The sequence below is a fragment of the Spermophilus citellus genome (assembly GCF_964194105.1).
Source record: "Spermophilus citellus genome assembly, chromosome: 12".
Lineage (NCBI taxonomy): Eukaryota > Metazoa > Chordata > Mammalia > Rodentia > Sciuridae > Spermophilus > Spermophilus citellus.
Window position 1 is genome coordinate 2,465,581 of NC_138198.1, and position 25,889 is coordinate 2,491,469.

The 25,889-nt window shown below is 50.3% G+C and overlaps 1 long non-coding RNA gene across 1 annotated transcript; it reads left to right on the top strand.

Annotated features, from left to right (window-relative positions):
- Positions 1-2,352: 2,352 nt before the first annotated feature.
- Positions 2,353-18,156, top strand: LOC308631906. Its single transcript, XR_014018382.1, has 4 exons — positions 2,353-2,468; positions 7,379-7,532; positions 16,278-16,487; positions 18,053-18,156. It is a non-coding gene; the product is annotated as an uncharacterized lncRNA (long non-coding RNA).
- Positions 18,157-25,889: the final 7,733 nt, after the last annotated feature.

The window sequence follows — 25,889 nt, forward strand, 5'->3', positions numbered from 1 at the left end:
CTGTGGATTTCATTTTCTTTCTTCAAGTGTATCTTTTACATCTTTGGGAATTGTTATTTTCATGGAAGCACAATTTATACAGAGCTCCTAGCATGAGTCTTTAGAGTACGATTCGATTCATCTTGATCATTCACACCCTGGTGAAATCAAAGGGTCCCAAATGCTTCAAAAGTCCAAAGGACTCCACCACATTGCTGCCCCTTATCGACACACAGGACACTTCTGCACCCCAGAAGACTATCTTCAGAGGTGGCCAGTGCCCACCTTCTGCTTCCAGAGATGGGTCTTATGCCACAGAGGCACTTAGGTTGGAGCGTGGCTGTCTGTGTCTGACTTCATTTACCCAGGTGAGGTTTCTGGGCACCACCCACAATGGCACATGCCAAGAGATGCAAAGGGCTTTGCATTGTTGTATGCAGTTCTCGAATGTGGATGATCTACCCTTTGTTTATCTATCCCATGGCTGATGGACACCTGGGTCATTTCCAGTTTTTGACCCTCAGGAATAAAGCTGTCGTGGTGATCTTTTTTTCAATGTTTTTAAATGTATCTGAGTGAAATTCACATGACATCAACCATTTGAAAGTGAATAATTCAGTAGCATTTAGTACGTTCACAGGTAGTGCAATCAACAACTTCTATCTAGCCCCAAATATTTCCACTGCTTCAAAATAAACCACTTATCCATTGAGCAGTTTCCCCCTGTGAGTCCCACCCTACCCCCACCCCCAGGTGACCATCAATCTGCTTTCGGTCTCCTTGAATGGATCTCTTCTATAGAAGTAGATAGAGCTAGACAATTTGGGATCTTTGTGTCTGGCTCCTTTTACTCAGCATGATGATTTCCAGCTTCATCCATACTGTGGTAGGTATTCGTGCTTTGTTCCTTTTAGGGCTGAATAATATTCCATTATGCAGATGGACCATAATTTGCTTGTGCTGTGGACCATGATGCCCATAGTCATTGTAGCTGTGTACCCTTGTCCCTCTTGAGTACAAGTAGCTGTGTTGCCAGGTCGTGGATGGTTGTAAGAGGTGTCTGCTTGAACTTAGTAGATGCTACCAAACAGCTTCGTCCCAGAGAGACACACAGAGATCCTGACCACATGGAAATGTTGGGGGTGGGGGTGTCAGAGCAGTCAGTGTAGCTACCCCCTCTGCTTCCCAACCCTGGGGGGGGATAACCTTGGGCCCGGGATGGGGAGCCTGGGGTGGAGCTTCCTAAATCTCCAGGAGATTGTGGGTCTGAAGTCCTGCTACTTCCAGGGACCTTTGAGTACTTTTTTTTTTTTTTTTAGATGTGGATGGACCTTTATTTCATTCATTTATTTCTATGTGGTGCTGAGAATCGAACCCAGGGCCTCACACATGCTAGGCAAGTGCTCTACCACTGAGCCACAACTCTAGACCCAAGAGACTCTGGAGTATTAATCCCTGTGCCTGTCCCCATCCTGGGCTCTTTCCTTGTCCCCACTGCCCCTCCCAGTCTATCCTCCCTCAGCTCCTTCAGTGTCAATGAACGTGACCCCTCAGTGGGTTTAGACTTTCCAGTTAAAACTCAGAACAGGGCTTTTGTTGGGCTCAGTACACGCCCTGGTGAAATCAAAGAGCACAAAGTCCTGCTGGTTGGGTTGGGTTGTGCTCTCTTGTGTTGTATGGTATTGTGTTGTGTGATGGGAATGCTGTGTGATAGCATAGTATACTGCATACTGTTGCATTTTTAACGAGAAGGGACCTGCAACTAACTAACATGCGCACAAACTGTCCTGCAGGGCATTTGGGACCTTCAGTGATCAGTCAGAACGGAACTCTCCTGGCCCCAGGGACATGGAGAAGGGGACCACCCATGAGGCTGGCCTGAAGGTCTTCCATCAAAGGGGCCACACGTGGCTTGGACCCACTGAGTGGGCCCAGCAGCCATCAAGCCTGGAGATGCTGGAGAATCACCTGATAATGCAAAGTGACACCCAGCTCCCAGTCCCGAGGTTCAGATTGTTGTGCTGTCAGGACTCAGAGTCACCAAGTCCCCATCTCCCTCTCGTTGGCTCACCATCTCCTGAGCACAACCAGCCCCCGGCATATCACACACGTGTTCATCAATCCATACAGACGATGGACAGTTAGTCCTTTTCCCACAAGCCTGGAGACACAAGGGCTGTCCCAGCCCCGCAGACTGCCTGAAACCTTGAAGAGACCTCCCATCAGCCAAGTTCCCCAGGCCCTGTGCCTCCCTGAAGTGGCCCTCTCTTGGGCTACTGTCCTTCTCTGCAGACTCATAGCAGGTCATTCCAAGGGAAAGGGTCACTGAAAGGCAGCCTGGCCACTCGGCCACCCTCGTGGGCTGGACAGATTCCTTCCATTCCTGCATTCCCCTGGTTGGGCAGAGCTTTCCGGGGTGGCTCTGAGCTGGACAGAACGTGGAGAGCCACACGGCACCACCACGGGGACTGGAAGAAGCCTATGCTCAGGTGAGTGGGCACTGTGGTCCCCAGGCAAGCCGTTCCTGCCCTTGCACAAGCCCCACTCCCACAGTGTAGGTTGGGACTCCCCCAGCTTTCTGAAGCACCCGATGCATGGATGTCCTCTTCAGCAGGACACGCAACCACAGAAACAGGCACACTGAGCACCCAAGGTCACATACCCTGCGAGACGTTTCCTGCACCATTTCTTTGGTAGCCCTTAAGTAAATAAATCGGCGGCTCTGGTGTACTTTCCACTGGGGGAGAAAATAGCTGAGTAAATACTGCACCTGCCACAAGGACACAAGGACAGAAATAAGGCAGGAGTGTCCCGGGCACAGTTTTCTGCCAAGCCACAGTCATTTGTCACTGACACCCAAGAAAGCTCCAGTTCTGAAAACACAAAGTAGGTTGTGGCCAAATGTAGAATCAACAGGACAGGGTTTGGCTTCTAAGATTATTGAAAGAGCTGTTTTCTCTTCCTTGATGTTTTTGCGGGGAGGGGAGCCTGCCGGTGCACACAGGAAACACTCAGGCTGCACAGTCTGCAGGAGCCACACAGCGAGCCAGCACAGGGTCCACAGAGGGAGCATGTGCAGGGACCCAGGTGGACACTCACCAGTCTGCTCCTCGGGGCCCGCAGGTGGATCCCTGCAGGAAAGGCATTCCACCAACATTCCTGAGCATTCCCCAAGTACACAGCAGGGAACCAGGAGTCCAGGGTGTTAGGATTATGCTCTCTACCTTTCCAGAATGAATTGAAGCTGAAGAAAAAGCAACCCTGTGCTAGGTAGTTTTGAATTGTCGAAAGGATCCTCATAGATTTGTCTCAAAACCACAAATGTGCCTGTTCCTTTGGCATCGGAGTACTCAGAACCATCCCCATGTGCTTGCCCGTGTGCTAGGGCCTGAAGGTACCCTCCAGGGCTCATGCTGAAATCCAATCCCACTGGGAGGTGGGACCAGGTGGGACCTTAACTGATGACCAGATCATGAGCACTGCAGGGTCACAATGGATTGATGTTTTTTTCCTGAGGCACAGAGTCGGTTCTCTTGAGACTGGATTAGGTCGCAGGGGAGCAGGTTAGATCTCAAGGAACTGGATTAGCTACTGGGAGAGTGGGCTCCAGCCAGCCTCCTCTCAGCCTCTCCCTTGCAAACATGCCTCCTTTTTGAAATATACCCACTTCCCCTCTGCCTTTCTGCCATGTTTGGATGCAACGTGGGGCCCTCACCAGAAGCTGAGAAGATGCTGTGACCTGGAACTTCCTCCGCTCCAACTCATGAGCCAAAATAAATATTTTTCCTTTATACAGTACCCACCCTTGGGAATTTTGTTATGGCAATATAAGATGTCCTAAGACACGGGGAAGGTGGGGAAAGGGACATTTGTTTTTGTTTTGTTTTGATCCGCACAATTCTTTGGACCAAATGTGACCGGACTGAAAGTTGCACTACCCACAGAGAGTCACTCTAAAGTGTGACTACCAAGGAAATGTGAGGAGGTCTTTTGAATAGCCGAAATGCATCAAGGATATCCTCACACATGGCACTTGGGGTCACTACCATCGTCACAGCGTGAAAGGACAGCTCTCCTGAAGGGGTGTCTCGGTTCCAGCCACCCCCGGGCACCACAGCACAGCCTACGGGCACCACAGCACAGCCTACGGGCACCACAGCACAGCCTACATTTCTGCTAACTCTGGGAGATAGGGCTAGTCCTGCACGAGTCTCTACGGCTCTGCCGTGTCCTCTGCCTGCAATCTCCAGTGAACGGCAAATGGACAGCGGTTTCAAGGATAGAAATGTGCTTGCACCCAAGATGCGTCTGCATGAAGTCACAGGGAGGGAGAGGGGTGAGACGTGAGAGGAGAATGGGAATGGAAGCTCCGGAGCTCCCAGGGCCCCCAGGGGTGGAGATGGGCGCCAGGCACCCAGTGTGATCCTGCACCTGACTCAGCCACACACGTCTGACACAGGAGGGTGTTAAATAGGAGGCACAAGCTGACTCACCTACAGTTACACCACAATAATGAAAGCAATAGCAAACCCCACCTCCCTAGGCCTGCCTCCAGCAAACCGGCCTCCCCTTTTAGCTCATAGAGTCCCTGGGAGTTTGCCAAAGAAACTGCACAGGAGCGGGAGATGGACATTAGGGTACGGGCTCTTGGGTAGCCTCCACGGGCTGGGGCACAACCGTTGGATCCAGTCGACACCTGGCAGACGCGGTCTTGGCCCTGGAGCAAATTTGCTGGGAATATGAGTGGGCCGCACTGTTTTGCTGGCTGTGGTGTAGACTCAGGGAAGTCCTCCATTCATGTGAGATGAGGAGTGGGATGGCCTAGGAAGGGACGAGGGGAAGGTGCGGCATCCCCTGGTGATGGAAAGCTACCTGCTGCTAAGCTGAGCCCTCCTATCTACATCAGCAGGAGATTTCTGATCTGCTACACTCCTCACCGCTCCCCTGGGCCTCTGGTTATCCTGGGACAAGAAGAAAGCCCACTTGGCTTCATGCTTGGGTCTTAACTTTCCCAACATGCTGCACAATCCCTGTGGGATAGAGCGCAGTGGGAGATGGTGCTGGTCCTTTCACACATCCCCATCAAAATGAGGGTCTATGTGTCCCCTCCCCTAAGTCTGGGCCCAGGCATGAGGAAGTGGCTGTACTCTTTCTTCTCACGGGACCTCTCAAAGGACCCTGAAGTACCACGAGAGAGTCAGTCACCCTCAGACACTGCATCCAAGTCCTGAGTTCCATTCTTGGTCAAGTCCAGCCTGCAGCCACCCCTACCAATGTATCAGACATGGAAACAAAGATAGCCTGGACTCCCAGATTGCCCATTAACCAACCAAATGCCGCCATGTTGATCTGCTCCATGCTACCTGAATTGCCTAGCCAAGCCCTGCCCAGGTCCCTGGTCCACGGTGATCCTGAGATCTAACATGTTGTCCCAAAACATGGAGTTCTGGGCCTTTGGTCCACTGATGGGCCATTCTGACTCCTCCTAAAAGAGTCACTATTTCCAGGCTCCCACTAGACTGGACGCTTCTGGTGAGAACAGAAGCCCCTCACACCCACCTGGTCTAGACTCCACCCAGAGAACAAGGATCTCTGATGTGGTGTTTGGAGTCAAATCTTTGATGGCCTGGGTAGCTTGCAGGAGGACGGGTGGCAGCTCTGGCCAGTGGCAAGTCCCACCACCCGGGTGGGACCCAAGAGCTCTCTTCTTTGAAACCCTGGGCTTGAGGCCTGGCCACATGGGAAAATCGCCCAGTCACTAAGTAGGACCAGCCCTCTGGCTGGTGGCTCCAGGACTGGGTTTCTCAACCTCAACACCATGGACACTTGAGGTCAGAGCGTTCTTTGTTGTGGAAGCCATTCTATGGCTCGTAGGACATTTATCAGCCTGCTTGGCCTCCGTGCTTCTTCCCAAAGTGTCTCCAGACCCCGCCAAACATCCTCTGGGAGCAAAATTCTCCCTACCCCCACCCTTACTCCTTCAGAACTTCTTCCCTAGCGTGTTTTGGCTTTGCCAGAGAGAAAAAAACAGTCCCTGATCCCACTCACTTGCAACACGAGCTGGCCACATTTCATGAAACCGGTTCCTTCAGACTCAGCCTTTGGAAACATTTGTCTTTGATTCTCCTTTCCTTAGCCTTGTGTGTGTGGTCCTAAAGGAAGACAGATTCTCAGTGGACTCCGGGAGGAAGCCAACCAGGGTGATCCTCCAACCCTGGCAGGAGCCAGGACCCAAAGGGGACACAAGGCCCTTCAGTCCAGGCCTCCCTCTCTCCCTGCCCCCTGCACTTCACAGATGCAGGGAGAGGAAATGACCATCAACTAGTCCCCAGCTGTGGCTGCTCCTGCTCAGCCAGGGGGCCCAGACCTCAAGCCTGGATCCGCAGTCCCTGGCATCTCTGCAAATCACTGAGAACTCCAGCTGAGGTGAGGCTGAGCCTGTGTTCTCCTCCATCAATGAATCCCCAACCAAGGAAAGGGGGTGTGGACGAGGCCCAGATCAAGTCTCCCGTTGTGCAGTGGGAATAATCAATACCGCCCATGTCTCCAGGCATCTCCCTCTCCACTGGCTAGAGGCTTGGAGCTGTCCCTGTTGCCATGGCAACCAATCCTAGGGATGTCACGATCGTAACCAGAGTGAAGCCCTTTCTTGCCTATTGGAACTGAACATGCAGGACCATCTTTTGGTCCCAGTGAACATGGATCTCTGATGGGGTGTTTGAAGTCAAATCTTTGATGCCCTGGGTAACTTGTAGGAGGATGGGAAGCAGCTCTGGCCAGTGGCAAATCCCACCATGTGGGTGGGACCCAAGAGCTCTCCTCTTTGAAACCCTGGGCAAGAAACCAATGGCATTTCTTCACCTGAAACTCAGGCACCCCATACAGAGAAGCCCTGCTAACTCTAATTGGGAAGAGGAAGGCTCACGATTTTATTGTTTTTAAAGTATGCCAAACCACCCCCACCCCCAAAGGAGCAGAAGAGGCATCTAATTTGTGTGAGCCAGAGAAATGAGCATTGGGTATTGGTGTCGCAGGGGCCCACCACTGACCCTGGTACAGCCCCTACTGAAAGCCAAGTGAATAGAGACAGGTGAATAAGGACAGGCCATTTGCTAAGTTCGGTTGTGGGGTTTTGTGCAGGGATTTGGGAGTGCAAACTGGGTCTCCCCTCCTCATCTAGGGGGTCAGTGAGTCACATGCAGCACTTGCAACCACCCAAAGCAGGGGGCTGCATTCCAGTTCATCACAGCCTGACATCCACTGGCTTTATCCTTGGGTTCCAACAAAGGAAGCCACACACCCCTTTTAATAGCTAGACTGGATCCTTCCTGTTGAACTCCAGGGCTATTTCCTCTCAGTGTGTTATCTTCATTCTTCTTATCTGCCATTCTCCACACAGGTCCTGATCACTTACTTGGTAATACTATTTAAAAAGGAATCTTTTAACTGTTGGATCGCCGTGTAAGATGGTGTCATGAACAGCAGGTTCTCCAGGCCCAGGCACATACTATAGTGGATACATGTGACCTCGTGACTTCTGCTTCCATTCAAAGGTGAGTGAGCACTCCTCGGAAAATAAATGCACGGCTGGTTTTGACATCCAAGATTTACTTACAAAATGATCCTTAGAACTAAGATTCAACAGCCGGGCATGGTGGTGCATGCCTGTAATCCCAGTGACCTGGGAGTCTGAGGCAGGAGGATCCCGAGTTCAAAGCCAGCCTCAGTAACCGTGATACACTGAGCAACTCAGTGAAATCCTGTCTCTAAATAAAATACAAAATAAGGCTGGGGATGTTGCTCAGTGGTTAGTGCCCCTGAGTTCAATCCCCAGTACAAAAAAAAAAAAAAGATTCAACATAACTTTGTGAAATTCCAAATGAAAATGGCAGATCACTCAATCTCCTAAAAGCATCATAAAAAATCTAAACTTTTCATGGCCTTATTTATAATACTGACAATATTCTCCCTGGATGAAAGTGTATTTCATGCATTCAGGATTCAGATTTAGAGCATTCTCCAGCTATAGGCTCATCAGAAATATCTTTCTGCACATATTTTAATACAGTCATATTTCAATATCAGCAATGCATTATTTATTTCTGGGACCATCTCAGATTCCAAACTCCAGGTATGTTCAAATCCATAATATAAAATGGCATAGCATTTGCATAGAACCTGCACACATTCTCAGTCGTTTAAATCATTTCTAGAGTATTTATAATACTCAGTGCCACATAAACGCTATGTCGATAGCTGTTATACTGTACTTAGGGAAGGATGACAAGGGGAGAAGTCTGTGCATGTTCAATTACAGGCACAATGTTTTTTCCTAATAGGTCCCATCCACAGTCAGTTGAATCTGCAGATGACGAACCTACGGATATGGGGGGTCTGATGGTATTTACACATATGTGCATTCAAACATTATTCCCAGTTATTTAATTTCTTTGCTTTTCATAAATAAAAAGCTGAGATTTTAATGTGTGTGTGTGTGTGGGGGGGGGTTTAACATATATTTTCAAGGACATGGTTAGGTACGTAATGAAGACAGGAGTCTCAATGTTCAATCTACAGCAACTACTCTCATTTTGTACCTTGGTCCTCCCTCTACACTCAGCCTGATGGCAGTGGAGAGGGACTGGGCAGACAGCCAGAGTGGGGGCTGCTGCTCTGCCCCCGTCAATCGTCCTCAGTTAGCATGGAAACTCCTCCAGGTGCTGGAGATGATCTTAAACCCCTCTCTCTCCTTCCCTCCCACCCGCTTCTCTCAGGTCTGTCCAGAGGTGGGACCTCAATGGAAGACACTGAGAACAGTCATGTGCCATCTGTCACAGTGCAGAGGCCATGTGCTTTATGCACATGGAAGCTTGTGTGTTTGGGAACAAGGACACCTTAGTCCTCCTTCCATGTCATGTCATCCGGTTTCCATTCCCAGAGTTACTAGGGCCATATCCATATTTCATTCCACTTCGTCCATAGAGGCTGGAAAAGTGCATTCTCTACCAACCCCACGTCTGCACAGGCTGGCTTCTCTGAGCCCATGTTACCCAAGCTAGGAGTTATTGGAATTAAATTAGTATTGGTTTCCAGCCTCCACCAGGGAGTGTAAATCCCCCTGTGAAGCTAAGCCGTGCCCCTCCTTCTCTCCTCACCCTGCTCCCATCTTATCTAGCATAAGGGGCATCTCCAGGCTCTCCTGAGAGGAAACAAGACCACCCTATCTTTGCAGGCCACAGAGGTGTCCCTTAGCCTCCTAATGACTCTGAGGCACATGGCACCATGATGGTGCTCATAGATATTGCACGATTATCTACAATGAGCCCGGCCTCACCACTTCCTAGAGAGCAGGTGCTGCTCTGATAAGGAGAGAGTCCTGGGACCATGATGCTTCCTGGAGCCAAATTCTGCTCCCCAGCTGCCCCACCCAGCCCTCCACAGCCTTCCTGGGACCCACATTCAACAGAGGACCCAGTGGGGGATGATGCATCAGGCCAAGAATGTGGCCAGGAAAAATCAGAAGGATGGTCCCTGGAGCCGCGGCTCAAGGGTCTGCAGGCGGCTGAGCCTGCAGGCCCCACCCCCCACCTTGTAGATGCTCCCAGGAGACCCCAGTGGGGCCAGTTCCAGGTGGGCTTGGACCAGCCTTAGGGCCCCAACCTCCCAATATCTGATCCAGGTGGATGAGCCCAGAGCACAGTCTGCTGTCTTCCCAGCAGCTGCAGAGGTCGTTGGAATCGGGACGTTTTTCCAGGAAAGAAGGAAGCAACATCTCCTGGAAACTCTGCCAAGAGCCAGCTGTCTCCCCACGCTCCCCTCCACGCTTGGGGGAATCGCCCAGCCTGCAGTCAGCCGTCCCCAGGCTGCGATTCCTGGCTTCTGCCGTGGAGAATGATTAACCCTGCGCTGCTGGCTCAGAGGCATCAAAGGCAGGAAGCCCAGGGAGTGCAGGCCACTATCTTGCCAGGTCACGTGACAGCCGAGAAAGCCATCACCCAGGATGGAGCCGCTATCGCCAGGCCCATAAAAGCAGGTCATAAAGTAGGAGGACGCCTCTCAGCATGGCCAGGTGGTTGCAGTTTTGCTGAACCTGGGGCAGAGAGGGGGCGTCCAGGAAATGGGTCATTTGGGCTTGTTTATGCAACGATGTTCTTTTTGTGAGCAGGGAATAAATGCACCTCATGGGGCTTCTTATAAACCTCGAAGCTCATGAGCATAAATAGTCCAGACCAGGTGTCCACATCCCCTACGAGGGTCACGGACATTTCCCTCCTGGTGGCTGCTTTCTTGATAAATTTCTGCCTTTTTCCTTCTCAAGCAAGGTCCTGGGACCAACAGCTTCAGCATCGTCCAAGAGTGATTAGAAACCCCACTCTCTGACCCTCCCTTGGCTGAATGACAGATCCTGGGGTGGACTGAGGCGGATGACTCCACCGTCAATCTGATGCACTGAGATGACTGAGAACCACGGACCTCAATAGTAATCCCTATCTTGCTCCAAACCAGGCTTGGTACACGGGAAAAACATCACTCAGATCCCCTAGGGGCATGCCACCCTCCCCCTTGGGGTTTGGAGGCCCTTCCATTTCTGCGTTTATACGTTTTCATGGCCCGTATTTTTTTCTTTTTAGCTATGGCAAAATGCATTTGACATAATGTGCCATCTTATTCATTTTTCAGCACATACAGTTCAGTGGCATTAAGCTCAGCTATCAATACTACCTTCAACCTCCAGAACTGTTCTCATCTTGCAAAACAGGACTCCTGGCTCCACCGCCACTCTGCTGTCTGTCTCCGAGTGTGACAACCCCTCTACCTCACATAAATGGAACCATATTTTATTGGTCCTTTGGTGACAGGCTGATTTCCCTCAGCTTGGTGTCCTCACGTTTCATCCACGTGTGACATGTGTCGGAACCCTCTTTTCTAAAGCTGAATAATCTTCTACCGTCTGTACCCACCACATTTTGTTAATCCAGTCGTCCATCAACGGACCCTGGGGCAGTGGCTTCCAGTTTGGGGATGTTGTGAATAATGCTGCTAGGAACTTGGGTGTACAGATATCCTTTCTTGGACCCTCTGCTTTTAATTCTTTGAGGCGAATATTCAGAAGTGGAATTTCTGGAGCAAGTGTTAGTTTTATTTGTCATTGTTTGAGGAACTGCCGTACGGTTTTCCGTAGAGGCTACCTGTAGAGATCCAGGAATAAATCCCACTTGGTCACAATGTACAAAAATTTCAATTCTGTTGGTTGGTATTTTGTTGAGGATGTTTGCATCTTATTCATCAGGGCTATATCTGCAGTTTTTTCATAGGGTCTTTGTTGACTTTTATATCAGGGTGATAAATTTGAAAGTATCTCCTTCTATTTAATTGTTTTTTGTAAGAGTGTGAGAAGAATCAGTATTATGTTTTTCTTTAAATGTTTGGCAGAATTCACTAGTAAAGCTGTCAGGTCCTGAGCCTCTCTTTAATGGCATTTAATGTGGTTTAATGATTCCATCACTTAAGAATTCCATGTTTTTATTAGTCGGTTCAGATTTCACATTTCTTCCTAATTCAGTCTAGGTAGATAAATGCTTCTAGGAATTTGTACGTTTCTCCCAGGCTATTCAAGTTACTGGCACGTAACTGTTCAAAGTAGTTTCTTACGTGGCATTTCTGTGGTTATCATTTGTAACTTTGCCTCATTCATTTCTGATCTTGAGACTTCTCTCTTTCATAATTAATGTATTTTCCCATTTTGTTTATCTTTTCACAAAACCAACTTCAGTTCCTTTGATCTTTTCTACTTTCTATTCTCTTTCATTTATTTCTGTTCTCATCTTTGTCACTTTCTTCTGCTGAATTTCGTCGGTCTGTTCTTTTTCTAGGTTTGAGGTGTGAGGTTAGATCGTCTCTTTGAGATCTTTCTTTTTTCTCTTAATGTATTTATTGGTGTAAAATTCCCTGTTAGCAGCAATGTTTTGCAGCATCCCAAATGTTTTGGTGTGTTTTAGTTCCATGTTTATTTGCTTCAAAACATTTCTTGAATCCCTTTTGATTTCTTCTTTGACCTTTGGTATTCTTGAGCATATCGTTTATTTCAACATGTTTGTCAATGGACCATTTTTCCTGTTGTTGAGTTCTAACTTCATACCATTGTGGTTAGACAAGATCCTTGGTATGATTTCAGTCTTCTTGAATTTTTTAAGACATGTTTTGTGATCTAACATATGATCTGACCCAGAACACTTGCCCTGCATTGGGTGCATGTGTACATGTTTCTATGTTTCTACAGGAATGTCATGAATTTCTCCCCTCGTTTATGTTCCTGTTCAGGACTCGAGGGGTTCTGTGGTCTTCTTTGCCCAATCTCTCGGTCCCCAGGCCCCTGCCGCTCTGGCATGCCACAGCACTCGGCGTGACTTTAGAGGACCCCCCATCCTAATACCCAAACCACAACACCATTTCCTTTAATGCTGCTAGTTAGGTTAGACAAAAACCACAGGCAGTGCCCAGGCAAGCCCTGACTTTCTAAGCAAATCCTCCTCTTCCTCTTGCATCCCCAGAGAGGAACCAAAATAGGTCAGCTTCCTTCAAACTCTGCCAGGCCGCAGGAAGGAGAGGATGGGTCGAAAGAGGGCAAAAATGCCTCAAAATTGCCTGCTGCCTTGAGTGTGATTTCTCATGGCTGGGGACTCACACCCTGGGTTAATGCAGATTCCTAACTGGTTTCTAGAGTTCACCAAAACTGCTTGGGTGTGTATGTTGTGACTCATTCAGTGCCTCTGTGGAAGATTGGGGGCCTCCAACTTCCTAACCCATCATCTGTAAGAGCCGACCTTCCTCCAACCTGGCCTTTCACCTTGACTAAATCAAATGCAGATTTTCCTCGACTTAGAAAGGTGTGAAGTCCCAAGAAACCCATCGTAAGTTGAAGATAACACAGGCTGAGAATGCCGTGAATGTACCTGACCTGCAGAGCTTGCTGGTGTAGCCACGTCACAGTGCTCCATAGAGTGTTGGTTGATCTCCATCCTGATCTCGAGGCTGGCTGTGAACTGTGGCTCACCGCTGCTGCCCTGCGTCACCAGAGAGGGTCACACCACATATCACTAGTCCAGGGTAAGATCAAAGTCCAAAATAGGAAGTCAGGGTTCTACTGAGTGCATATTACTTTCAGTGTAAGTTGAACCATCGTAAGTGGATACCGTCTATACCGCCTGGTCCTCTCCCATGGCCTTCCAAGCTTCTCCCTCCTGAGATTTAACCAGCTCCATCCAGTCCCCGGAGCCCTGTGCACACATGGAGCCCTGTGCACACATCTTTGGCACTCACATGCCCCAATTGGTTCCAGCAGAATTGCTCACATTCACTGAGGTATGAAATGCCTGGGTGTGGAAATTTGCTGGTAACAGGGTCCCAGGAACACCTCTTTGTGAATCTATAGGTCCAAGCATCTGGGATAGAACCAGGTAGTCATACCTTTAACAAGTGCCCCAATGATTCCTAACCAATAGCTTTGAAAAAAATAGAACTGTATTGAGAAGGTTAGTAACCCCCATGCTTAAGAAATTCTACCACATGAAAAGGTAAAATCCAACATCTTTGCTCAGTTAGTGCCTGTCAAACACTGGTCTGGACACTAGGTGTATATTAACTCATTGGATTCTTCAATAGCCTGGGAGTTGGGTCTTACTGTCACTTTATTTTACAGATGAGAAAACAGGCCCAGAAAATTTCAGCAGTTTCCCAAGACCACTCAACTGGCACATGGTAGAGTCTGACTTGAGCCCAGGCCATGTGTGGCCCTTTCACCTTTAATCCAGGTGTGTACATAGTTCTCAGGGTTTAATTGTTCAAGAAGGTCTCTTCAGAGACACATGACATGCCACCTGGAATCAGCCACATGCACATTACAGACCTCAACCCCATCTGCTAGCTTTCCCAAGACTGTTCTCCAAACTCTGTCCACTAGGTCATCCCTCTGTGTGAGTCCAGGGCCCTCTGAAGTCCCTTATCCCCAACACACAGCACTTGGGGTACTGTTAACCATAGGCTTCTCCAGGGAGGTACCATGTATTCTCCAGTTTCTCTTCTCTCTGTGTGAGTACTCCCCACCACCCATCTGTAAAACACTGGGGTGCTTTGGAGCTTGTTTCAAACCCTCTTTTTCTGAGCAACCATTTATATACTCACAGTTCACAAGGTCAGTCTCCACCCCCAACCTGTGGGGAATTTTGGACCTGTACATCTGTGCACCATGTTTCTTTGGATAGACCTTTGGTACCTCCAGCAGGTGTGCAAAGCCAAGTTCACCCTCTCCTCCCTGGAGCTGCCCACTGTCAAAGCAGATGCCCAACCAGACCCTCTGAATTCCTAGGACTGTGAGAGCTGGTCTCTGATCTCATGGATCCTAAGAAGTGCTCCTTGTGTGTTTTTAATCCATCAGGGTGAGCTCACTCTCCTACCCAGCATGCCCAACTTGCAGTGGCTGAACACAGGAAAGGTCAGTCCACGTTTAAGTCCCTGTGGATACCTCTGGTCATTGAGTGGTATTATGGTTTGGATTTAGGAATGTCCCCCTAAAATCTCATGTATTGGGTAATGCAGTGATGTTCAGAGGTGGAAAGATGGGATTATGAGAGCTATAACCTCATCGGGAGATTAATCCACTTGATGGATTTATTATTTGAAATGGACTTGTAGGTGGCAACTATAGGCAGGTGGACATGGCTGGAGGACGCAGGTCACTAGGGGTGAGAGGGCATTTGGGGGTTGTATCTTGACCCCAAACAGCAACAGGCCAGGCCTTTTATGCCCTCCCAGAGGCCACGGAACTGCAAGGACAGGGACTCTATCTGTCTGCAGCCCAGCTCAGAGCTTCTCTCATGGCCAGTTTCAATACATATGCGCTCAAGGATTAAATGTGGAGAACAGAATGAGAAAAATGGAAACAAAATTCCAGGTCAGTGGTTCTGAGGATTTTGTGTGCATCGAAATCCCTAGAGAATTTTTTAAACACAGCTTTCTGCCCAGGTAGTTCTGCATGGGGACGGGGCCTCAGCTACTGGTGCTGCGGGTCCTCTTCTTGAAAGCCTCTGCTCTGAGGATGGCCTGTTCCAAACTGCTGTGGGATAGACGCTGAAAAGGGAGGTAGGAGAGGTTCAGCATCCTCCCTAAAATCCCTGTGGCTGGCTGGCAGGTGTCCTGAGTCACCCTGGGCCAACCCACCTCCACCCTCTGCTGAAGCGGCAGTAGTCACCTCCAGAAAGCCCAGAGCATCCTGGTGAGGAAGGGTCTGTCCAAGCTCTGCTCGCCTCTCGCTTTCCTGACCATGTCTGATGCAAGGTGTCCTCCAGGAAGAGCCCTGGAGGAGGCCACAAACCTCCACGGCAACCTCAGGAAGGGGAGTCGCGGAGACATCTTCCTATGAAATCAAGCCCCTGATTCCTGGGGGGGGGGTGACCTTGATAATGTATGACCCCTGCAACCTGCTCCATTCCTCACCCCCTGGTCCTGTAGTCACTCCCCAAATAAACTCATGGCAAACACACTCTTGTGTCAGGCTCCATTTTAAGGGGGAGTCTCTGCCAAATGAAACCCACAGTAAGATGGGACCGCAGTCCCCCGCTCCTGCGTTAGGTTCCTCCAGCCAGTCTGGCCGTCCTGACCTCCTCTAAATCAGTCAGCCTTCACCCAGACAAATAATGCTGAGCTGACTTGCAGGATGGAAACCAAAGCAGAAATTAAAAAATAATGATAATTTTAACCGAGACAGGTTTGGTGTTTGATGCACTGACACCCTCTAGGTGCCTAGTGCGTATAAGCACTGGCCCAGCATCCGGGTCCAGAGAAAGGTCTCCTGTTCTGAGTGGACCCAGTACAGGGCATGGCAGGTTTTGGAGAAAAGAGAGGGAAGGCACAATGCAGACCCTTAGGAGACTTGTCACGGGGGTCTCACAAAGAGGTGACGTGGAAGAGATGCTGTGAGCAGCCTGAGGTCCAGCCCTGGACAGGAGGCACAGAGATGCTGTGGACACTCACAGAGGCATCAACCACCCCTCGTGCCTGCTCAAGCCCACCCCATCATTTCCAGCTGTGGCAGGAAGTGGCTCCAGGCCTAGAGGAGGGGACATGTCCCTCACCCCACTGGTCTGACTTCTGGGCCACAGGATTCATCCTGAGGGGTTCACTCTGGACAGCCATTTGATACAAGAAATTGTTTTCAAAGGCAGGAAGGTGAGTGGCCTGTTTCCTGGTTGTTTTAAAATTCCTGCTTCTATTTCTTCCTTGTTTTCTGTTTTCCTCTGTAGAAATACACACGCCGAGAGACCCAGAGGGCAAGGACAGGTGCCTCCATCTTACCTGAGCTTCCTTCCAAGAGGATTGGGGCTTTCCCTCCGATTAGGTGACCTCCTAGGCTTCAATCCTCTGGAATAACTGAGTCGTGAACTTCAGCCGGGTCTGGAGGCTGGTGAGGTTTTCTCCATCCTCGTGCCTGCACATTCTCATCACCTGGGCAGGTCTGTGTCCCTCCAATGCTCTGGCCTCACCTGAAACCATTAAGTTGTAATTTTCAGGGTTATTAGAGCATCCAGAGTGCAGCAATCAGGATACTGGCAGGTGATGGCCAAGCACAGCCAAGGGCAGGAACCGATGCTCTTACCAAGGGGGCCAGGAGGGAGGCCCATGTCCTTCAGCAGAATCCTGTCTCCTCCACACACCCGGAGACTAACGGATCCAACTTTGTGTACCTACAACAGCACTTCAGCAGGGCCCTCAAGCAGTGTTTGCCCAAACTGAACGAATCCTACATCCCTTTCAAAAGAAAAAAAAAAAAAAATCACCCATCTCCTCTTAATCATTTGGATAGTAATGTGACTTCAATACCTACGTGGCAAAATGAGGTCTAAATTTTATACATTTTTACAGCTTTGATTTAACGATAAAACCGAAATAATTTTCAGATTAAGTGCTATAAAACTGCGAACCAAGTAAAATTCAAATAAGCCCCATTCATTTCATGTGACAGGTGATGTCGTTTTTGCAGAAACTAATTTGCCAATATTAGGTTCAGAGAAGGAGGTTGCTGCCTCGAGGCTAGCTTTATAGACAATGCTTCTGGATTTTAATTTCAATAAAATAAATACAGAGAATGCCTGTCCCATAACTATGTGACCCAAGGATATTAATCACTTGAAGGCTTTGTTTCTTGGCTGAGGATGATCCACTCCTCCAACCCGGGTTTTATCCTCTTGGTGGAAATTCTTTTCCTCCAGGTCCTGGGTTCTTCTCCATCCTACGTGAAATCCACCAACCAGTCTCCTAGGCTGCCTTCCAATCCCTCCATCCTGGATCTCTGGGCAGGTCCTATCTCCTCTTGAACCTCCTGCCTCTCACCCTCTGCTCTCCCCATCCGTATTCCAGCTGCACCTTTACAAACATAAATCAAACCATGTTAGTCCACCAATTCACTTTCCAAGGGAGCCCCACTGCATTGGAATAAAATCAACTTTTGCCTTTGTCCTACCCAACCCCCCTGTGATGGACAGTCCACTGCCCTGACCTCAACATCTCTGTGTTCCTCTCTTACAGCTTCTTTCTGTTTCCCAAATGCCCCAGGCTCCTCACACACCTTTGTGCACACACCTCCCTACCCTAGGGCATCCCCTGGGGATCCATCTTCAGCCCCTTCTGTTGGTTTCCCCTTCCCTCCTCCAGGCTTGACCCCAGAAGAATAGCGGCTCCTCTGTCCAGTAGCCCTGTCACACTGTGTAGACTCAGCTCTATTGGCCCCTGTCCATCTTTATTGGAGTCTGGAGTATAAGTTTAGGTACTGGAAGCTGCTACAATGGATGAGACCCCAGAACCTCATGGTGAACAAGATCTCGTTTGAGTCGACTTTGCACTCAGGTGAAATAAGTCAGATTGCTCCTGATTGGCAGGTGGATCTCCTCCACACAGTGACTCAGGGACCCAGGCCCCTGTCATCCACCTTTACTTCATGTCTCCCAGTGGTGCCAGAGAGGGACAGTGGATATGGTGTGCAGGCATCAGATGTCTAATGTGGGTATGCCTTTATCACCAGGTGCAGCGTGCCACCTCGATGCCGACCATTCAGCCTTTGGGCCTTTTGGTGGGAGCCATGCCATAAATCAGCATGGACACAAGTGTGGACATCACCATCCAAACTGGTGCAATGGATGCTCAGGTCACCCCTGACATGCTCATGTTGATCCCAGAGAGTGATTATCAAAACAAAAGCCCAAGATGATTGCACTGGAACATAAATATGTACAAAGACAGTGGCAATAAATGAGTCTACCCAAATGTGAGCGCACTATATTGATTCAGGGTTTGCCAGGGATCCGTCCACCATCGCTTGGGTTTAGCAGAAGCTCTCAGGCAGACCTTCATTGTGGAAAAGGAGGAAGGCTCAGGTGAGCCCAACGGAGGCTCTTAGGCTACAGAGGCTGGGGTGATTGCCTAGAAGGGGGGCATTCTAGGGGATGGGTTAAAACTGTGTATTTACCTTTCTCTGGTTAGTCCTGAACTGAAAGTGGTGATAAAATGGGAAGTAATTGGTTGGTTGGTTATTGACCAATTTTTTTTTGGAGGGGGTGTGTATAGAGGGTATACAGGGGAGACAGGGTCTCACTCTGATTCCCAGGCTGACCTTGAACTTGTGATCCTCTCACCTCAGCCTCCCAAGTAGCTGATATTATGGGTGTACACCACCATACCCTGCTCACTCAAGTCTTAACTGCTCTGAGTCAACTGCTGCAGAGGTTATGGGATTTAACTACACAGGCTGAAGCGGCTGTGGCCCCGGATTCTGCTGCAGAATACGATCTGCCCACTGTCTAAATGTTCAGTCTACCTACCTACCCTCGATCTATTCTCTGTATATCTATCCATCTCTCCATGCATTATCTACCCATCTATATCTACTACATCTATTATTTATTTATCATCCATCTGATTACCTATTATCTATCTCTATCATCTATTATGTATCTCTTTCATTATATATATATATATATATATAATTTGTACGGATAATAACATCTATCATGTAATATAAAATATAATGCATTTTGCTGTCATATGTAACAAATTAGAATAAAAAATAATTTTAAAAAAATGTCATCTGTCTCTTTTCTTTCTAGCTACCTACCTCCAGTAGTGGTCCCTCTATGTGAAGAACTTCGTATAGAAACACGGCAACCACCTGCATGAGCCTGAAAGAGAGCAGGAAGGGAAATAGACCAGGTAGATAAGACACATACCAGATAGTCTCCTTCATCTGTGGAATCGAAAAAAGCCAAATTGACAGAAGCCGAGAGTAGCACAGTAGTGACAGGGGCTGAGCGGGGTGGGAAGGTGGGAAGCTGGAGGTCTCCTTCCTGCACATGGCTCATTCCCACACGTGTAGGGGCTGAGGACCAGCCACGGCCAGAAACAGGAGCCCTAGCTGTCACGGAAGGGCTGCTCCACTCCTGTGAAGCCACCGACGGCCAAGTGCACTTGGATCTCACACACGGATTCCCACACGCTTACGCACATACGCATCACATACAGCCACTCACCCATGCAAACCCCTACATACAAACACATCACCCACTCACATGTTCACACGTACTAGCACACACATGCACATATCCACATACCCTCCCATGCATGCTCACACACTCATGTTCACAGGTACTCCTGCCTTTGTGTTCACATGCACACTCATGTCGCACGTGCTATCACATCTATGTGTTCACATGTGCCCATGTGTTCACACGCACTGTCACAGACACATGTGTTTGTTCATGTGCACTCACATGTGCGTGTTCACAGGTGCTCGTGTGCGCACACACTCACACTCATACACATTCACGTGTGCTTGTATGCATATCCACATATTCTCATGAACTCACGCCCGCGTGTGCAGGGTCGTGGTGGTGACTGCAGCCGAGAGCCGTAGAGCAGGGGAAGACAGACGTGGTGCCGTTTGTGTCCCCCACCTTGCTGTGGCTTGGGCTGAGACCACATCCTGCCTCTCTTCCTGGCCCTTCACCTCCTCATCGAGGCACACTCACAGGAATCCTCATGCAGCCCAAGACCCCCTCCTTGCTCCGGCCATGCCTGCCAGACCTGAGGTGGGGCCCTCGTTGCCCCAACAGCCGCCCGCTCTTACTCCAGCCACAGCGGCTTCCCCTACCCAGCCGCCCTGTGTGGGCCTGCTGCAGCTCAGCCTCTGCTCCGCCTCACATCCCAGCGCCACCTGCAGCTCATCAGGAGATGTCAGGCCCAACCCGGTGCCTGGCCCTCTCCACTGGGCTGCTGAGCACTGTGCAGCGGCTCTCACTCTCCTCTAGACCAGAGCGTCCTGCAGAGGAGCAGGGGCTATTTCCCTTGTTCTCACCTCCTCCCCAGGGCCCGAAGCACGGTGCTTGGCCCCTACCAGGCATTCAGTGACTATGTGTGGAAGGAATAAGTGGATTTCACTCACGGTTTTCAGATCAGTTAACAGAGCAATAGAAGCCGCCGCAGTCTAATCCACGCCTTAGGACTCACGTGTAATTTATTGACTCCTCAAAGTGATGACCATTCACCAGCGGCCCTCAGACCCGTCTCCATGACCCCCGAGCAGCTACCCCCCAGAGAGCAGTGAAGTTCTACAGGGGCTTTCCATCCCGGAAACAGAGGCGGATATACATCCTGCGGTTGATCCATGTTCCACTGCAAGAGAAAATACTAGTATCATGATCTCTAGACATTATGGACACCCAGGGGAAAAGATGACTTTGGATGCTACTTCCAGGCCCATTCTAAAGAAGCGGAATCCTCTCACTGTCTTAAGGAAAAGGACAGAATTAGGTAACAACTTAGCTGAGTGTCTAAATCAACCCTGATGCATCAAAGAGAGGGCTCTACACCACGCAGATCAAGGTATTCCATGAGAACACGTCGTTCAATGTCCTCCTGTGGCTGCTGCTACAGACCACCACACGCTTAATGGCTTAGGGCAGGGCAAGGCGAATGTGTGGTCTTCCAATTCTGGAGGTCACGAGTCCTGCCCACCTTCATGGGTGAGAGCCAGAGTGTGGCAGGCCTGTGTTCTTCTGCAGGGTCCTGGGGATTTGCATCTCTTCTTTCCCAGCTTCTAGAAGACTTGCATTCCTTGGCTCACGGTCTCTGCCTTCATCTTCCCCGTGCGCCAGCCCACCTGTGCAAATGTTTTTACCTGTCTCCTGACCTCAGCTTTAACTCCTCTGCCTCCTTCTTACAAGGGCCCTGGTGCTCCCTCAGGCTCACTCGGATAATCCAAAGGAATCCTTCCATCTCAAAATCCCTCAGTGAATTGCATCTGCCAAGGAACTTTTGTTATGTAAGGGAACATGGTCACAGGCACTAGGTTTCAGGTCATGAACATGCCTCCGGTTTGGGGGGCCATCATTCAGCTGGTCACAGTGGATAAATACCAAACAAGATGAAGGTGGTTTGGATCAGTCTCCCCCATATATCGGGGGATGCTATATCCCTGGAAGTCCCTAAAGGGCTCCTGACAAAGTTAGAAGTGAGTAGTTTCATGTTCCACAGAGAGAATAAAGAGCCAGGAGGGGCTGGAAAAAGACTCAGCGATGGTCCGTGGAATGTTCTCCACTGGACCCCAGCGGACCTGGCTGGCCGGGCACTGTGGAAACTCTCTCTCTCTCTGTCTCTCTGCAGCTGCTTTAACTGCACCTGCTGGGTGGATTAAGGCATGACGAGGTTCTTCTGGACTTGGAAGTTTCTCAAGTGTTCCTTAAAATAGATCTTTCCAGAAAAGTAAAATGGAAAAAAAAAGTGCAGATCTATTAATGTTTTATGTTTTACAATGGACTTGACATTTAAGCCACTGTTTGAATCAGAAGAGACAAGATGAAATCCTATATCCTTTTGCATCCTTCCACTGGACCTTCTTCCCACCCTCTCACCACTATCCTCCATCCCAATGACTTTGAGAATTTCGAGGTTTCAGACTCTGAACCTCAAAGGAAGCCCCTGTCGTCATGACTTAAATGACTTGAAGCACCCATTCACGTGGTAGAGATGCGTGTGGCTCTCTTTCACAAACACAACTACCTAGAGTCCAGTGGTCTCCAGGTACAGGAACGTGTGACACACCAGTGCCAGATCCCCCTGGACAGTCACCTTGTCCTTTTGCATTTGCAAGACTGGGATGGAACCTGCCAAGACCTCCTCTAACCACGTCCCCCATCAGCTCCCTGCTCCCCAGCCTCCTCCTGGACGCCCAGGCAGATCTGTGCTGCCCTCAGACCTGAGCTTCCCAACTCTGCCTCCTCTCCTCCAGCCCCCCCTGTGTGGCAGCCCCTTCCTCCCCACCCTGCTCTCCTCCCTCCTCCCTCCTGCTCTCCTCCCTCCTCCCTCCTGCTCTCCTCCCTCCTCCCTCCTGCTCTCCTCCCTCCTCCCCACCCTGCTCTCCTCCCTCCTGCTCTCCTCCCTCCTCCCTCCTGCTCTCCTCCCTCCTCCCCACCCTGCTCTCCTCCCTCCTGCTCTCCTCCCTCCTCCCCACCCTGCTCTCCTCCCTCCTCCCCACCCTGCTCTCCTCCCTCCTCCCTCCTGCTCTCCTCCCTCCTCCCTCCTGCTCTCCTCCCTCCTCCCCACCCTGCTCTCCTCCCTCCTCCCTCCTGCTCTCCTCCCTCCTCCCTCCTGCTCTCCTCCCTCCTCTCCACCCTGCTCTCCTCCCTCCTCCCTCCTGCTCTCCTCCCTGCTCCCTCCTGCTCTCCTCCCTGCTCCCTCCTGCTCTCCTCCCTCCTGCTCTCCTCCCTCCTCCCCACCCTGCTCTCCTCCCTCCTCCCCACCCTGCTCTCCTCCCTCCTGCTCTCCTCCCTCCTCCCTCCTGCTCTCCTCCCTCCTCCCCACCCTGCTCTCCTCCCTCCTGCTCTCCTCCCTCCTCTCCACCCTGCTCTCCTCCCTCCTCCCTCCTGCTCTCCTCCCTCCTCCCTCCTGCTCTCCTCCCTCCTCCCCACCCTGCTCTCCTCCCTCCTCCCTCCTGCTCTCCTCCCTCCTCCCTCCTGCTCTCCTCCCTGCTCCCTCCTGCTCTCCTCCCTCCTCCCTCCTGCTCTCCTCCCTCCTGCTCTCCTCCCTCCTGCTCTCCTCCCTCCTGCTCTCCAGGCTCCAGCCCTCAGCCTTCCAGGTGCATCCCAGAACACCCTGCATTCTTCCCCAAGTCAAGTCCCACCCATGCTGCTCCCCCCACCCCCAACACCCTTCCCCTGGCTCTTCTGGCCAATGCAATATCCCCTCCTCCAAGCCACCCACATTGAGTCCCCTGGACCATGGAAAACCCACGTCCTGTGACCCGATAGCCATCTGCACTGCCCGGGCATTTCCCGGGTTGTTTCCCACACTCTGAAGGCCCTTCTCTGTGTCTGTGCTCTTACTCTCCCAAGGGAGGAAGAGGGACCAGGAACTCTCTCCAGGAGCCGAGCATCCCATCTGCACTGGGCTGGGGTGGCTGTGCCCATGGTCGTCTGTGTTGGGAAGGGCCTGTCCCTCCCCAGCACACAGTCCTCGTGGATCATTGATTTCCTGCTCCTCCGAGTCTGACACAGAATCAGTAACGACCAGCTAGCAGGTTTTCTCCGTCATTCCCTAAGGATTTGAGGAGCTGGGAGCTCGGGTCAAGACGGTCTTCTGGAAGCCGGTCCACCGCTCCTGGTCTGGCTGGCTGACTAAGGAAATCTCTTTCCTGGCCACAAGTTGTCCTCAGCTCACTGAGCCCTTGGTGAAAGGTGAGCCGTCACCCTGGGTCTGCCATGCTGGGATCTGCTCTGCCCACTTCGCCAGACTCGGGGTCAGCCCCGTGTGGCGAGGCCAGGGCTGCCCAGCATGGCCGAGCAGGGGAAGGGGAGCCTTCTTCTGGTATCCAGTGCAGGAATCTCCTGCCAGGGGTGTCTCAGAGACTGACCCCATCCACTAGAGGCCAAGGCTTCAACATATGCGTTTGGGAGGCAGGGGAGACCACCTGTGGCCTCAACACGGCGTGAGAAGCCTCTGTCCCATTTCTGTTTAGGATTTAGGATGAGGTGTCCCCCCAGAGCTCACGGGTCAGACATTGCAAGAGGTAAAATGATCAGATTATGAGAGCCTTAACCTGATCAGTGGACTACCCCATGGAGATGCATGTCAATAAGCAGATTGATCCACTGAATGGATTAACTGGTGACTGTAGGCCCGTAGGTGTGGCTGGGGGCGTGCCTTTGGGGTTTATGTTTTGTCCCTAGTGAGTGAGCTCTGGCTCTGGTCCCTGTCTCTCATGTCCTAAGTTTCTTTTCTCGACCGTGTTCTTTGCCACCAGGTTCTGCCTCGCCTCAGGCTCAGATATGGACTGAACCCCTAAACAGGAGTCCCAGATAACCTTTTTCCTCCTCTAAGTCGCTCTTCTCAGGTCTTTTGTCACAGTCATGAAAAAACTGAAATGCTTTCCTCCCGCTCGGAGGGCTCCTGAGAATGTGATAACCTCGTCAACGTGAGGAGCCAGGAGAAGGGACGCTTTCCCCGGAAAGCAATCATCGCATGCTCTAAGGAGGACATTTGAGGGTTTTCTTGACTTTTCTGAGACCTACTTGAACCCAATGGAAAAGCAGCGCCCATCTGCTTCTCCTCTCATTTCTTTGTCTGGTCTAATTTCGCGGTGATGATGCAGGGGAGCTCCCATAGAAACCAGACCGCTGAAGATTTCTTCTTAAATATCATATCCTCAAAGAAAAGTCGGATTTCAAATGGAGAGTCACCAACGGCCATACCATCAGAAATTAGGAATCGACCTCCCAGGAATCTATTTTTTTTTAATTTATTTTTTTAATTTTCTTTTCACGGAAGCCTGTGCTCTGATCATGTGCTGGGACACATCTTGCAGATACCTGTCCCCAGCAAAGAGAAGAGCCACCGTGTCCCTAGAGCCACCCAGCATTCCTGGCTCTGGATACCAGAGCCACATCACGGAAAGGAACACGGATTCCATTCCCGTTCACGAAGGAAACCTGTCAGATTCACGGACACTCTGATTTTGTGTTCCTCAAACAGTTCAAGACTCTGTCATAACTGTCATTTTTCCTGTGCGTTTCTTGTGAACCGGCTACTGGAGACGCTCACGCCTCGGCATGACACACGAGTGACAGTTTGTCCTCCTTCCCAGAGAAAATAGTTTTTGTTTCTGAAAAAGTTGACCTTTCCATGGGTGTGGGGTCCCTACTGGTGTTCAGTGGGGACCGAGAGACACTAAGGAAAAAATAAATGTGCAGATAGGAAATCACCTCCGAGACAATGGTGACGGTGAACGTTGGTACTGATTTTTAAAACCACAGGTATGAGGCAGCACGTTTACCCTGACCTCATTGTTGCAAAGGATGTATGTGTGCATGTGGATGCAATGCGGTACAGTCACACAGATATTAAATAAACGTGCTGGCCTAGGGGTGCCCACAGGATGCACTCCTCCCCTGATCAGGGCTCCCACCAGGGTGCTGGAATTTAAGGTGGTTCTCTCTGAACAGATTTCCCTCAGCAAACCATTTCAGGAAGTGAAAAGAGAAAAAAAAAAACATTTCAACAGAACCGCTCCACCTGTGCAGAGCAGGAACTAGCAAATCCTGGATACTCTAAGGGGAAGAAAAAAAATGCCTTTCAATCTCTTCGACGCTGTTTAAACATTTGAAGATGTGAAATAAGGCTGTGTGGCTCTGAGACACTTAGTGGCCATAAGGCGGTTCCTTCCACAATACCCAGGAATCTACTCATGCCGGCTTGGCCGATATCTTAAAGTATCCTTGAATATGTCTCCCATCTGCATGCATACCGTGGTCGGCCTCCTGAGTCTGTTTGGATGCTCGAGGTCTAGTAGGAGTGACCCATGACAGGGTGTCCAT